Raw genomic sequence first — 13,708 nt, 5'->3', positions numbered from 1 at the left:
CTCGGAACCCCCTTCGGGTCCTCCACGTGAACCGCCTCAAGCCTCACTTCGTGCGGACTGAGTTGAGCTTGCTCTTGGCCACCGACGACTGGGCAGAAGAGGAAACGGAGCCTCTTCCTGATCTCCTGTGTGCCAAAGAGAAAGATGGCTCCGTAGACGGAGTGAGACTTTCTCCCTCCCTCACTCCTCAGCAGCGTGAGGACTGCCGCCAGCTCTTGGGGCAGTTCTCGGATTTGTTCTCCTTAGTCGCCAGAACCACCGACTGGTGTGTCCACAACGTGGACACCGGAGACAGCCCGCCAGTGTGACACCAAGCCTACCGAGTGCCTGACCGAGTCCGGACCTGCATCCAGGCCGAAGTCTAGAAAATGCTCACCCTAGGAGTGGTCGAGCCCTCCGACAGCCCCTGGGCCAGCCCAGTGGTGCTGATCCCGAAAGCCGCGGCCCCTGGAGCTGTCCCTGAACTTGGTTCTGCGTGGACTACCGGGGGCTCAACGCAGTCACCCGGGCAGACGCCCACCCCATTCCCCACGCAGACGAGCTCATTGACCGCCTTGGGTCTGCTCGTTACCTGAGTACCTTCGACCTGACCTGCGGCTACTGGCAAATTGCGCTCACAGAGGGAGCCAAGGAGCGGTCCGCCTTCTCCACCCCGGATGGGCACTATCGCTTCCGAGTGATGCAGTTCAGGATGAAAAACGCCCTGGCCACCTTTTAGAGACTGGTGAACCGAGTCCTGGCCGGGTTGGAAGAGTTCAGCGCCGCATATCTGGACGATATTGCGGTGTTCAGTTCCCAGTGGAGTGAGCACCTCCGGCACCTCCGGAGGGTGTTGCTAGCCCTGCGCCAGGCCGGCTTGACGGTGAAAGCCAGCAAGTCCCAGATTGGGCAGGGGTCAGTGACCTACCTAGGCCACCAGGTCGGAAGCGGGCAGGTCGCCCCTCTCCAGCCCAAGATCGATGCCATCCTGGCCTGGGAACCACCCAAACCGAGGTCCGAGCCTTCCTGGGCCCCACCGGCTACTACCGGAGGTTCAGAAAGAATTACGGCAGCATAGTGGGTCCCCTCACAGAGTTGACATCCAAAAGGCAGCACAAGCACGTGCACTGGACCCCCTCCTGCCAAGAGGCGTTGGACGCCTTAAAGACCGCCATGTGTACTGCCCCCGTGCTCCAAGCCCCGGACCACTCCAAGGAGTTTGTGGTCCAGACCGACGCCTCCGAGCATGGCCTCGGGGCCGTACTGTCCCAGCTCAATGAGGAAGGTACAGATCAGCCCGTGGCCTTCATCAGCAGAAGGTTACTGCCCCGAGAACAGAGATGGAGCACCATCGAACGAGAAGCGTTCGCAGTAGTCTGGGCTCTCAAAAAACTCCGACCCTACCCATTCGGAACCCACTTCCGAGTGCAGACAGATCATCGACCCTTACAGTGGCTCATGCAGATGAGAGGGGAGAACCCCAAACTGCTGCGATGGTCGATCTCCCTCCAGGGGATGGACTTCACAGTAGAGCACCGCCCTGGTACCGACGACGCCAACGCTGACGGCCTCTCCAGGTTCTTCTGCCTCAGCGAGGAGAATCCCCAAGAGGATGGGTAGTTCTCCCCGACTTTCAGCTGGGGGGACGACGCGTGTTGGACCCGGCCTCGTGGCGTGGTCCTCCCTGATCCATGCAGTTCCCCATGACCCTGATCCACCCGACCCTTCCCGCCATGACCCACATCCCCGACACTGGGCTCCCCGCCCTCGCCCCCATTTTCCTGGTAACCAAGGCCGAGGCCCATGTCCCTGCAACTAAGATGGCCGCCCCAGCCCCAGCCCGACCTCGGCCGTCGGCGCCATACCCAGCCAGGGGGTAGAGCACTCCCTGTGAGTGAGAGAGGGAGGAGTAGCTAGATCACACCTTCCACCTCCCCTCGAGAGATGAGTTTCGATCACCCATCCGGCCTCCCTGAAGGCTGGCTCCAGGCCTGCTGAGTGTCTGGGATCCCTCCAAACCCAACTTGAAAGGATGAAAGGAGCCGCCGAGGCGGAACCCCCAACAACCAGCCGCCAGGTGCTAAGACCTCCGCCTGCGAGGACTCCGGACATCAAAGGAAGGGAGTCCTATATCAAGGGTGGCTCTGGGACGATCAAGTTAGTTGTATCCTGGACTACGCGAGCCCTGCTGACGCTGACGCGGCTCTCCTGCAACCTGAAGAACTAGCTGAGCCCTTCTGACGCTGTCGCAGCTCCTTTGCAATCGAAGAGACTATTGAGCCCTGCTGACCTCGTCGAGGCTCTCCTGCAATCCGAAGAACGATCTGAGCCCTGCTGACGCTGTCGCGGCTCCCTCGCAACCGAAGAAATCACCGAGCCCTGCTGACGCTGTTGCGGCTCCCCTGCAACCTTGAGAAACCCTGAGCCCTGCTGATCGGATCGCGGCTCCCCAAGACCGTAAGAACTGCATTATCCTAACTCGAGCCCTGCTGATTCGATCGTGGCTCAGAGATTATTGTGGTCCGGCTGGACCCAAGATTGCCCCGTATCCCCCAGTTCGAGGATTGAGAACTGTGCGCCGGATACCTTGAACCTTAAGACTGTCCCGCTACCCTACCCCTATCGAGACTCTTTGAGCCCTTGCTCACTTGTGTATAAGACACTGCGGATCATAAAGATCCATCTTTTCGTGAAGATATAAAGAATACGTTCTCTTAATCCTACGGTGTGGTGTCCCTTTGTGTAGTGGTGCTAGCGCAGCGTGTACGATTCTAGATTCGGGATCCTCCCCCTGAGGGTCTCTCGCCAGTGCTCGGCTGTGTTCCTTAGGAGAGGTGGGTCACAGGGTGGTCAGGTGCCAAGTCTGTCCTCCCCTGGGATCGCCCCTTCTAACAGCCCCTTACTGTTTAATGAAGGGGGGGTGCAGTTTCTGACTTCTATATCATGTTGGGATATGCCTCGTCACTGGCGTCATGGTTCCAGATAAGGCCTGCGACCCTAAATCTCCTCACGTGGAATGTGCGAGGACTAAAAAATCCTAAAAAATTTCGGCACATGTTTGCTTATTTTGATCGGTTGCATATTGACATTGCATTGCTCCGGAAAACGCATATTGCCCCACGATCTGGTTGCAAAATGGGTCATAAATGGGCCGAAGCTATCCACAGTTCAACGTACTCATCATATTCTAGGGGGGTTACAATACTGATCAAAAAGGGTACACATTTTTCTATTGATACAACTATAACAGAGACTCTGAGAAGGTACGTCATAAACGTAGGCACACTCAGAGGACAGCGGATGGTACTTATAAATACGTACGGTCCAAAAACGGATGCCCCTGATTTTTTTCAGGAAGTTTGGCAGAAACTGCACAATGTGGCAGATAGGACATTCCTATGGGGAGGGGACTTTAACTTGGTATTGAATGAACATCTCAACAGGTCAGGGTGCACCACTGAACCACACCGGAAAGCTATGAATAAAATGATTGATATTATGTCAGAACTACAATTGTATGATATATGGCGGACTAAGAATCCAACCTGTAGAGAAGCGACACATACATCAGCCACGCATAACAGCTGGTCTTGCATCGATTATTGGATAGGCTCAAAAGATATACTGCTCTGGGCTAACACTATCAAACACCTCCCAAGGACACTATCGGATCATAACCCCATACTTCTATCTGTTGAGATCCCCCATAATACACCCCCCTTATAGCTGGCGCTTTAATGCGAAAGCGTTATCTGACACAGTATACACGGACGCGATCACCAAAGCCAGCTCTGACATCTTCCTTTTTAATGAGCCTACCACCGATGATCCCTGTCTGCTGTGAGAGGCTTTTAAAGCCACATTACGTGGGGTCTGTTTAAGCACATCTGCGGGTATTTTGAAAGATATCCGCAGACAATTATCTAGGTGCGAGAGTCTGTTAAGATCCCTAGAGCATGAATATGAGCGGTCACAGAACCCACAAACACTGGGAGACATCAGGACTGTTATGACCGAATATTAATCCCTAGCTGAAGACGAACTTAAATACAGAACGAAACGTGCTAAAGACAGGGCCTTTGGCGAGGGAGTTAGACCTGGGAGTATATTAGCGTCTAAAATATGTGAAGATCGTGCTACACAAACTGTCCTACAGATCCAAAGTGCCAACGGGAAAGTGCAAACCACTGCAAAGGGTATATTGCAGGAATTTATGAGCATGTATGGCACACTATATGAATCACGCAACACTGCACCCCCAGAGGAGATTATGAAGTATCTGGAAGATGTTGCCATTGCCTGGCTTTCAGACAACCAAAGGGAGTATCTCTCACTGCCGATTACAGAAGAAGAAGTCATAGAAATCATTAAATCACTCCCTAATGGGAAGGCTCCGGGCCCGATGGGTTCACCTGTGAATTTTACAAGACCTTCGCAGATTTAATAGCGCCTCGCCTGGTTGCTATGTATGGTGATGCCTTTGATAAATCAATTCTCCCTCCCACCTTACGAGAAGCAGTATTGGTGGCCCTCTTAAAGCCAGCAAAGGACCCCATATGCGGTGAATCTTATAGGCCGCTGTCACTCATAAATGTAGACTCTAAAATTCTAGCCAAGCTGTTGGCAGTGCGACTGAAACCCCTCATGACCGTACTGGTCCTGCCGGACCAGTCTGGATTCATACAAACTAGGTCAACAGCACACAACACCAGGACGCTGTTTGCGCTATACCACTACATAGTACCTACCACCAAAGCGGCCGCAGTTATGTTGGATGCGGCCAAAGCATTAGATTCAATAGAATGGCCAGTCCTTAAAAGAATGGGCTTTCCCCGATATTCCAGCAGTGGGTTCAGCTGCTTTATACCAAACCAGTTGCCCGAATTCGCATAATGAATTATATCTCTGATATTATGCCTATAGCGCGTGGGACGAGGCAAGGGTGTCCATTGTTCCCATTAATATTTGCATTGGCACTGGAACCCTTAGCTTGCAAAATTAGACAGGGTCATCGATTCTCTGCTCTACAATTTCCGGAGCGACTATTGCATATCTCTATGTACGCGAATGATATGTTATTATATGTTTGTGACCCCGAAACCCATTTAGCCCCCTTGTTGCGGGAATACATTAAATTTGGGAGGCATTCTGGCCTTCAAATAAATTGGGACAAATCTATCATTATCCCTCTCACAGACTGCACGAGTCCGCACATCACTGAATTCCCCCTAGAGTGGCAATTCAAGCCAGTGAGATACTTGAGAGTGTGGTACCATCGGGACCCGGAAATTGTCATTCGTGCAAACTATTTATTTATTTATTTATTTTAGAAACTTGTAGAGCGCACGGCTACCTCCAGCGGAGGTGTCCCGGCGCTAAGATTACATGAGAGTCCCCAAAGAAAGTAACCAAGAACAAATCCCACTGATGGAAAAGGAAATACTGAGGACCTGAGAATAATGAAGACCTAATGATTAGTAAACAACCAGGTCTTGAGTATGCGTCGAAAAGCTGGCTCGGGATCAGTGAACCTGAGGTCAAGAGGAAGGCTATTCCAGAGCTTGGCAGCAGTGACGGTGAAAGATCTGCCGCCAGTACGAGAAAGCCTAAATCTTGGCACCATCAGGAGACGCAGACTATTAGATCTCAGGTGTCTAACTGAAGAAGAGATCTTGAGACGATTTCTCAGGTAGAGCGGGCCAATTCCATGGATAGCTCGGTGGGTCAGTGTCAGTATTTTAAAATCAATGCGACGGGCTATAGGGAGCCAGTGAAGCTCAGCCAGGTAGGCCCTGACCGAGGTGCGAGCAGGGATATTACCAATGAGCCGAGCCGCCGCGTTCTGGACAATCTGTAGACGGTCAATTAGGTATAGGGGGGCACCTGCATATAGACTGTTGGCATAGTCTAGGTGGGTGGTAATAAGTGCCTGAACAACTGTTTTGCGAGATGATTGAGGGAGGTATGGAAACATTTTCCTAATCATGCGCAATTTGGAAAAACAGGCCCCTACAACTTTGTTGACTTGGACACTTCCAGACAAAGAGTTATTAGCACTATTAACGACAAAATTAACCGTTGGATCCAACTGCCTCTATCATTGGCTGATAGATTAGCAATCGTAAAAATGGTAGTGCTGCCTAAGTTCCTTTATCTTTTTAATAATATCCCCATCACACCCCCGCCGGAAGTGTTCCGTCAACTACGCTTATTATTGATCAAACTTATTTGGGCGGGTAAGCAAGCCAGAATTGAACTGCGAGCTCTCACGTTACCATATTCAAGAGGTGGCTTTAAGGTCCCAGATTTCCGTCTCTATTATTTATGTGCCCAGGCGCAGTATGCTCACTCTTGGTACCATAGGACCCCCTATCTTACACATACGGCAATAGAGGAAAGTGACGCGCTACCTATCCCACTGACAGCAGTAATAACCCATCAAGGACCTCCACTACATGCCAAAGATATAAATACGGTGGACGCTACCAATGCTGCGTGGCATCGAATAGGCAAGTTGGCACATAAGCTCCCACTATATGCACCTGCCCTCCCATTACAACACCATCCAAACTTGTCATGGACAAGATGGAATGATGCGCTTGACACTCCGCTTACAGAAGAGGAGTGGAAGGTAACTTGTTCACTCACGGAAATGTTGACGCCTAATGGTAAATTAAGAATCTTGAATTATAAATACTTGCACCAAACGTATTATACACCGGCCAGGCTTAATAAATATGGTCTTCATCCAGATGCGCGATGCAAACAATGCAGAATTGAGTCCACAGACTTTTTACATATTGCATGGCACTGTTTGCTAATACAGGAATATTGGGAAAAGGTTACACAAATGCTGAGTGATATGGTAGGGGTGTCTATTCACTGTTCAATTCGCACATGTGTCCTGGGGCTATTGTGCAATGTTTGGGCTACAAAGCGCAAATTTTGTATGATTGCATTGCTTCTAGCTAAAAGAAGAGTCTCATTATGTTGGGATAGTAAAAACACACCCACAACCCGCCAATGGCCTCACGACATGGCTTTCTGGCACAACACTCTTACCACCTACGAAGAGAAACTGCCGTCTGGATCACGTCCTAGAGACTACTGGTCATACCTGGTTGCATATTTACACAATAACCCACTTGACTAATTCTGTGCTACACTTCTTTCTTTAACCTGTTTTTTATTTGCCTATTTGTACTCAGTAGTATCTTGTCTGTACTGAGCATGTAAAGGATTATTGTTACGGGATGCGGTAGCATGATGGTCTGTATGTTTGTTTATCTTGGACATGTTATGTCTTGAAAATGTCAATAAAAATAATTTAAAAAAAAAGAATCTTTAACTAAGTATGTGCGTACTTTCACCAGTCTCGACAATGCACATTATTCAATGCGCAGGGTCTTTAACAACAGTGTTTTTTCCTATGATCGGGCCCGTAGAAGAGGGCAATCTACTGGCAGAGCAAATTTCAGAGCCCAATACCAGAACCAAGGAAGTGCTTATGTGAGAGGACAAGGAAGTTATCATTTCTTCCCACAAAGAGGAAGAAGTCCGGCTCGTGGCATCAGAGGAAGAGGACAAAGACAGAGCCAAAATCAGAACCAGGGTGAGTATGAGGTCTGGTACTTTTTCTATCCCAAAAAGTGTTGGAGGAAGATTTAAATATTTCAAAGAAAAATGGAGGGAGGTAACCCAAAATGCTTGGGTTCTAGAGACTACAGGAGGGTTTCGAATAAATTTCTATTCAATCCCAGTTCAGGTAAAGGAACCACACAAGCTGGCTTTTCAAGAAGAGTTATTATTGATAGTAGAAAAAGAGGTCTGTATGATGTTAGAGAAGGACACAATTATGCAAGTGAGGGAGGAAGAAAAAGGCTTGTAAGTACTCTCTTCCTTGTATAAAAGAAGAACAAGGGATTGAGACCAGTTATAAATCTAAGGAGTTTGAATCAGTTTGGGACTTATCGTCATTTCAAAACAGAGGGTACTCACCTGCTGAGGGATATTCTGCAAGAAGGAGATTGGATGGTGAAAATGGATCTGAAGGATGCGTATTTCCCAATTCCTATAGCAAAAGAATGTCAAAAATACCTACAGTTCAGGTGGAAGGTCAGGTATTTCAGTTTCAGAGCCTTCCTTTTGGTCTTTCCTCTGCCCCTTGGTGTTTCACCAAGGTTATGAGGTCTGTGGTAGGTTTCTTTAGGGAGAGAGGTATCAGGATGATAATTTATCTGGACGATATTTTCATTATGAATCAGGATTTAGTGATTCTAAAGGAACATTTCGTTTTTGTAATGAGCACTTTTGAAAGTTTAGGTTTTGTAATACATTTAGAGAAGCCAGTTTTGGAACCTGTAAGAAAGGTGGAGTTTCTGGATTGTGTGGTGGACACAGTTGTGTGTCAATTGTGCCTACCGGAGAAGAATGTGAAAAAGATAAAACAAGAAATTCAGAAGGTTATTAACAGGGAGAGAGTATCTTTGAGAGATTTCCCAAGGGTGATTTGTCTTTTGTCTTAGTCAATTCAACCGATTTCTCAGGGCCCATTACAATACAGAGCTTTATAGCATTTGAAAAAGTCAAGGCTGTTAAAAGGTTTGTGGTATGGAGACATGGTGGGTGTATCTATGGAAGCAAAGGAAGGATTGATTTGGTGGAGAGTAAGTATGGGCGAAATTTGCGAATTTGCGGTCTGCGAATTCGCGCAAAAGCGAATTTGCGGTCCGCGAATTTTTTTTGTGTGTTCTTGCCGGGGGCTTTGAGTGTTCGCGGGCCTCTTTCAGCGCACTGACTGCGAAGTTACCCATGTGGTCGTACATGGGCGTGTCCATCTTGTCGGCGTTGCGTATTTCCGTTTCCGGGCGCAGTAACATGCTTGCGTTGTGCGCGGGGCGCGATTGCATGGCCGCGTGCGTTTTTGTGTGCTTGCGGGGGAAATATCGCGTGAACTTACCCACGCGGTCCACTATGGGCGAGGCCATCTTGTTTATCATTCATTGCTATGGTTATGGGCATGGTTTGTGAATTGCGATTCTCCTATTACCATGACTAGAGAATCTGGATTTCATTAAAGACACGGAGGCTCACATCATGCATACAACTTTTCATGTGTCTCTAAGCAGCCGCAAACATCATAATAGAAAGGTTCCATTCAGAACATTCATAACAAATAAAGTCCATGAGCCAACAAGAGACTGCCTTTTTTAAATGTGGAAATACAGAGAAGTCCATAAAACAGCAACAAGTTCCAAAATATTCAAGAAATTTCCGAAGAGCTTAGGATGTAAACTCCAAACATTTCAAAACTCCACAAGGATCCAAACAACCTAGGATTTAAGAAGGATTATCTGAAAAGAAAAAAAAGTGTAAATTTGGAGTAAACTAAATTAAAAGATAAGATAATAACATTGCAACACAATGAATACTAAACAATATATAAGCGGTAAGACATAATAAAAGATAGTTGTAAAAATAGCAAATATAGCAAACAAATACAAATACCACATCACATCCCAAGGAGGGATGGGTGGGATAATGTGAGCCTCCGTGTCTTGATTGAAATCCAGATTCTCTAGTCATGGCAATAGGAGAATCGCAATTTCATTACAAGAACGGAGGCTACATTATGCATGTTGGTAGCTTTGTAAAACTACATCAGACATATGTTCTATAGGTTTGCAGTAATGTCGAACAAAGGTTCTAACATTTGACCAATCAGAAGCCTTAAGAATATCATCTAACTTACCGCCAGACCAGATTGATTTGCTGGCCATGGCACCTCTAAGAGAATGAGCCTGAAACTTACGTAAATTACTACCTGCTAAACTCATAACTGACTTAACCCATCTAGAGATGGAAGTAGAGGAAATAGCTTTATGAGGTCTAACAAAGGAAATAAGTAACTGATTGACATCAGGGGAACGAAGAAGGGACATTCTGTGTTCATAATCCTTTAAACAATCAACAACACAAAGTTTAGGACAGGAGTCAAAGCGGGGATAGAAGATAGAATCGGACATAGTCTTAGTTCTTCGATAAATTTCAAATTTTACACCAAACATGTTGTAAGATCTATTAGAAATATCTAATGCTTTACCATCGGAGACCCTTCTACAAGAAATGAGACAGAGAAGAGTTGCGAGTTTGAAAGAGAGAAATTTTCTGTTAAGGGAACTGTTATCAGACCAAGAAATAAAAAGGTCTAAAATCAAATTAACATCCCAAAGCGAATCATACTTTGGTTTTGGGGGTCTTCTTAGACGGATGTTCTTCATAACTCTACAAATGATAACATTCTTACCTACCGTTTTACCGTTCACAAGAATATGACCAGAAGAAATTTCAGATCTATTGCAATTGATGGTTCTATAGCTTAGACCTCTGTCAAATTGTTCACATAGGAAATTAACTATGGCAACAATAGGTGCCTCAATGGAATCCAGGTCCCTTTCCAAGCACCAACAAACCCAGGTTCTCCAGATGTTGTTATATCTGTAGTGGGTTCCTTGAGACCATGATTCAGAGAGGAGAGTTGAAGCTGTCGACGAAAGTCCTGAGACTTTGTTTGATCTCCTGACACTCTCCAAGCAAGTAGGTTCAAACTCCCTGTCTGTATTAGAGGATGAATTTCACCATTTACACCTATTAGCAGATGATCTAGGTAAGGGATTAGGAAGGGAGTGTCATAACACAGTTCCAGAGCTGTTGGGAACCATGCTTGAGAGGGCCAGAAGGGGGTCACTAGAACAAGGGAGCATTGTTCGATTCTCACTGTCTGTAAAACTATCTGGATCATCGCGAATGGGGGGAAAGGCATAAGCCCTTAGATTCTTCCATGATTGGAGAAATGTGTTCACAGCAAGGGCTGCAGGATCAGGCATCCAACTGAAGTATTGTTCCAGTTGAAACGTTAACCTGCTTGCAAAAAGATCTATTTCCAAAGGTCCCCAAATCGTATTTAGAAAATTAAAAATGGTAATGGCGAGTTTCCGATTGCTGTGATCTTTGAGGAATCTTGAGTTCCAGTCTGCAGAAATGTTCGCCTTCCCTGGAAGGTATTCTGCTTTCAGAGCAATTTTGTGTTCTAGGCAGAACATCCATAGTTTTTTGGCCAGATTCGAAAGGTCTGCAGACCTTGTGCCACCCAGGCGGTTTATATAGGCTACCGCCGACATGTTGTCCATCTTCAAAACGACCGATCTCCCTTGAAGGGAGTGTTTGAAACTCATTAAGGCGTAAAGACCAGCTGTGAGTTCCAAATAATGTATGTGTTGCGAGGATTCTTCCCGCGACCACGTTCCACCAGTATTCTGGTCTAGGAGGCAAGCTCCCCATCCATGCAAGCTTGCATCTGACTCCAAAACGAATTCTGGTTTCATCCCAAAAATCGCTTTTCCGTTCCAGGATTCCAGGTTTTCTAGCCACCAGTTCAGTTCCAGACTGGCATCTTGGTCTAAAGAGATGAGGTCATGGTACCAGAGACCGGATCTTAGAGCTCTCCCTTTCACTCTCTGGAGGACTCGATAATTCAGAGGTCCAGGGAATATCGCTTGGATAGAGGAAGAAAGAAGACCGAGGAGTCCTGCAAGATCCCTGAGGGGAAACTCTTTGAGTTTCAGGACACGACAAATTTCTTTCTTGATTTTTGTAAATTTTTTGGAGGGGAGAAGAAGAAGACACTTGGAAGTATCCACAGTGAACCCCAAAAATTCCATCGACTTTGAAGGAGTCAAGACAGATTTTTCCCTGTTGATTATGAACCCTACATTTTCTAATAGGTCCATAACTGGTTTCAGATCTTGAGAGATTTGAGAAAGTTCTTGAGACATAATTAGAATGTCGTCTAAATAAATGATCAAACGTATTCCTCTTTTTCTTAGAAAGGAGGCAATAGGTCTCATCACCTTGGTAAAACACCAAGGGGCTGATGAAAGACCGAAAGGAAGGGCCTTGAATTGGTACAAACGATCTTTCCCAAAAAATTGTAGGAAGGATTGGTGAATTTCGGCCATGGGAATGGTGAAATATGTGTCTTTCAGGTCTAGTTTTACTAACCAATCTCCCTCTAGAAGAAGGTCCCTTAAAAGATGAATCCCTTCCATTTTGAAGTATCTGTATACCAAAAATTTGTTGAGATGTTTTAAGTTTATAACTGGTCTCCACCCTTTGTCTTTTTTCTCTACAAGGAAAAGTGTGCTTATGAATCTGAGATCCTCCAGGGGAACTTGCATGATCGCCCCTTTTTTGAGCATGGAGGAGATTTCTTCCTCTATTATACTTTGTTGTACTGAGGGGATCTGACATTTTTTTGGAAGAAAGGACTGTTTCAGAATTTACATGAAGTCTATTTGGAAACCTCTGACGATGTTCAAAACCCAAGTATCTTGAGTGATCTTTCCCCAGTTCCGAGAAAAGAATCTGAGTCTTCCTCCCACCTTTGAGGGGAAAGAAATAGGGACAGGAGGGAACAAAGTACTCACTTGCTGTGACGTCAGTGGAGGATTGACCCCGAGATCTGTATCCTCTTGAGCGCATGCCACGTCCTCTCTGTGGAAAGAATTGCGAATAGTTGGTCTGCTGAAAGCCTCTTCCGAAGCCTCTTGATCTTGAGGAGGGCCTTTGATTATAGCGGCCGGAAGAGAGGCCCCTTCTTCCAGCCCGTCCAAAAAGGTTGTTATTAAAAACCTTACACATATTCTGCTGGGCCTTATCTAAAGCCGTAAACGTGGATAGGTATTTTCCTAGATTTTTGATGAGTTCTTCACCAAATAGAAGACCTTTCGGATTTTGAGATGTCTCCTTGTCAGCCTTGTCCGAAAGCTTCGGATTCATCTTAGTCAGGAAAACTCTACGTCTCTCAGCATTCAAGCTGGCATTTGTGTTTCCGAGGAGAATTAAGGCCCTCGGACTAAGGCCTCTTATTAACTCAATGTTAAGTGGAGTTCCATTAAGGTGGCTCTCCTCCGCTGCATCTATGATTCTTGCCAAAGGGCCTAGGACATCTAGGACACGGTCCTGACAACCTTTAAGAGATCTTTCCATTCCTTTGTGAGGGTCTCGTCCAAGTTTAAAAAGAAATGTTATTAATTCAGGGTCCAAATTAGGAGTTTGGCACACCCTTTCATCAATAGATGGTCTTGCGCACTCGGCCCGCAGGATATTGCGAGTATTGCGCTCGAGGGGAAATCTTAACCATTTATTAATGAACTTAGCCACGTGTTCGTGAGGCCACCATTCAGAGCTCCTAGGGTGTGTAAGATTAAGGGGTGAAAAATTTTCTCTCGAGAGGGTCAAGAATAGTATCTTTAGGAGCAGAGGAAGATTCTGGAGGGTTAAAGAGGTCATCATCATAGTTATCATTCAAATCTAGCACGTATTCATCAGGTGTGCTAGAGGAGTCACCTTCTCCGTAATCATTATTGAGCATAGGGTCATTAGCACTTAGATTTTGTGTGCCGCTAAGGACACCAGTATATTTTGTGCCATGAGGGACACCATAATAAGTCGACCCACGATGGACACCATGATGTGTTGTGCTGCGAAGGGCACCAATTTGATTTGAGGTGCGAGGATCTCCCAGATATATTGAGGTGCGAGGACTTCCCATAGTGCTCTTACGCGGCAAATGTTGTACATTTTTTGCCTTTTTTTTCTTTTACCCCTCATTTCGTCAATTTCTTCATAATGACCTTCAATGAATTCCTCTTCATCAGGAGGCATGGTC

Source organism: Lissotriton vulgaris, chromosome 6 (assembly GCF_964263255.1).
Source record: "Lissotriton vulgaris chromosome 6, aLisVul1.2, whole genome shotgun sequence".
Taxonomy (NCBI): Eukaryota; Metazoa; Chordata; class Amphibia; order Caudata; family Salamandridae; genus Lissotriton; species Lissotriton vulgaris.
This window is presented reverse-complemented; position numbering follows the sequence as displayed.